The following is a 2500-nucleotide window of genomic DNA, read 5'->3' on the forward strand; positions in this document are numbered from 1 at the left end:
ACTAACACAACAACACTCTTTGCCGTGAGTCAAACCATCTGCATGGCCTCAGGCAACTAACACAACAACACTCTTTGCCGTGAGTCAAACCATCTGCATGGCCTCAGGTAACTAACACAACGACACTCTTTGCCGTGAGTCAAACCATCTGCATGGCTTCAGGCAACTAACACAACAACACTCTTTGCCGTGAGTCAAACCATCTGCATGGCCTTAGGCAACTAACACAACAACACTCTTTGCCGTGAGTCAAACCATCTGCATGGCTTCAGGCAACTAACACAACAACACTCTTTGCCGTGAGTCAAACCATCTGCATGGCCTCAGGCAACTAACACAACAATCCTTGGTTAATTATGGAATGTTTTAGAAGCTAAAAAGTTCAAACTCTGCACACTGTAGGGGTTTTGTGACCTGACATGACGCAAGTTTGGTTGACCCTCGTTCAGTATAAAGTCCCAGAGGGCGCGTGTTGGGGTCGATAAAGATAAGAAATCAATTTATTACAGATCTTTTGACTCTCTTGAGCAATCAGAATAGTCTTAGTACTGAGCAGTGTAATTCTGACTGGCCGCCGTCCGTAGACAAAATAAGTTTGATTTACCGTCGTCAAATATCAAGGTCAGAGCATTAAAATGTTTGCTGGAGAAAATTTGTCACAAAGGAAAATATCAACAAAGCTATAAAGAAAATAATGTAAATTAGTCCGTGACTTCATCAAGGTATGATATGTCAAAGTTTGATTTGAGGTCATAGCCTAATTTCTGAGTTAGTTTTAGTCTCAGCAGTCACGTTCGATCGAAACAGAAAAAACACCATTTTGTTCAATGTTTTTGGAGCTAGAGCTTTGACACTTTGCACACACTTCCAAAGTTAGATGACCTACCAACCTGACCCACGTTTGGTAGATCCTGTTCTAAATTAAAGATCAAGAGGGAATTAAGTTCGTGATGATAAGTAGGGAGTCATTTTTTGGAATGTCAGTGATGGAGCTAGAGCAGCAGATAAACTATGATTCATGTTATGTCGACGAAGGTGAGTCCTTTGAGCATTCTCTCTTCTTCTCTGTGTTGTTTGTCCGCCAATAACAATACCCCCTTCCGACTTCATCTCCTTACCGTTCACCCGCAGTCATTTAACACTTTCTACCCCACCCACGTTGACCAAGGTTTTTTAAGCCGAGACCAGCTGTGCTGCAGCAGGTCACTCAGAAATGTAGTAACTGTGTAGGAACTGTGTATCAACACGATGGAATGCATGCATTAGATGGACGTTACAGAAAGCGACTGGAGCTAACAGTCTGAGCGGAGATTTTTGTCCATATGATTAATTGTTTTATGTAGGTTGTACATTTGATTGTTCTATTTTGTATATGTTCTTTTGTAAAGGGGAGCCATAGGTTAGGCACTTAAAAATTTCCAATTATTATTATTATTATTATGGTTTCACCGTGAGGGCCGGGTGTAAAACAACTTCTTGATCTTGATCTTGAAATGTTACGCCAACAGGTCCCAAACTTGGGAATATACGTTGGCGGAATTTGGGGAGAGCACTTGGTGTTTTAGTCAGCAGTTGGCAGTTTTCCTCTGAATTCGTTGACCGTTGACGACTGGATCGTGTTGTCATCAAGGTTGTTCCAGTCAATAACTGTTCTTGTGAAAAAAAGAGTACTTGTACACTGGTGTTTTAGTACACTCCACAGTAAAGCACTGGCTGTTGTTTCTTGTGATATTTGTGACTGTGGCTGATGATGTAAAGTCTTTGTTCACTCGTTGTTTCTTGTGATATTTCTGACTGTGGCTGATGATGTAAAGTCTTTGTTCACTCGTTGTTTCACTTGTCTTTTTGATTTTTGTTGCTGGATGAATTTCTCAGGGGGTACTGCGGGGACCAGCCCTCTGACCACTTTGAACAGAAATGTGAGTCTCTGTTGTTTCCGGCGTTCCTGGAGTGGGGGAAGCTGTAGTCTGCTGAGCATCTCTGAGACACATCCTGGGTTTCGGTCCCTGTAGTTTTGGGTAATGAATCTGGCTGCTCGTCTCTGTACATTTTCCAGGCTGTCTATATCGCCTTGTTTGTACGGATCCCAGACGAGACAGCTCTACTCCAGGGTTGAGCGGATGAGGGACACATAGGCAGTACGTCTACAGCTTTGGGGGCAGGAACGGAGGTTTCTTCTAAGTAGGCCGAAGGTGGAATTTGCCTTTTTGACGATTTTGTTGATGTGTGTTATCTGTGTGTTTGAGTCAGTGTTGCGAGCAGGGTCGGATTGCAGTGGAGACAAGAGGACGCTGTGCAGGGTGTAAAACAACATTAATGTTATCTGTGTGTGTGAGTCAGTGTTGCGAGCAGGGTCGGATTGCAGTGGAGACAAGAGGACGCTGTGCAGGGTGTAAAACAACATTAATGTTATCTCTGTGTGTGAGTCAGTGTTGCGAGCAGGGTCGGATTGCAGTGGAGACAAGAGGACGCTGTGCAGGGTGTAAAACAACATTAATGT

At 43.4% G+C, this 2500-nt stretch overlaps 1 protein-coding gene across 1 annotated transcript in view; it reads left to right on the plus strand.

Moving 5' to 3' along the window:
- The window catches only part of LOC138971928 (cell death abnormality protein 1-like), a 38302-nt gene that overhangs the window by 10054 nt on the left and 25748 nt on the right, over window positions 1-2500 (plus strand). The window lies entirely within an intron of this gene.

Source organism: Littorina saxatilis, linkage group LG7 (genome assembly GCF_037325665.1).
Source record: "Littorina saxatilis isolate snail1 linkage group LG7, US_GU_Lsax_2.0, whole genome shotgun sequence".
Classification (NCBI taxonomy): Eukaryota; Metazoa; Mollusca; class Gastropoda; order Littorinimorpha; family Littorinidae; genus Littorina; species Littorina saxatilis.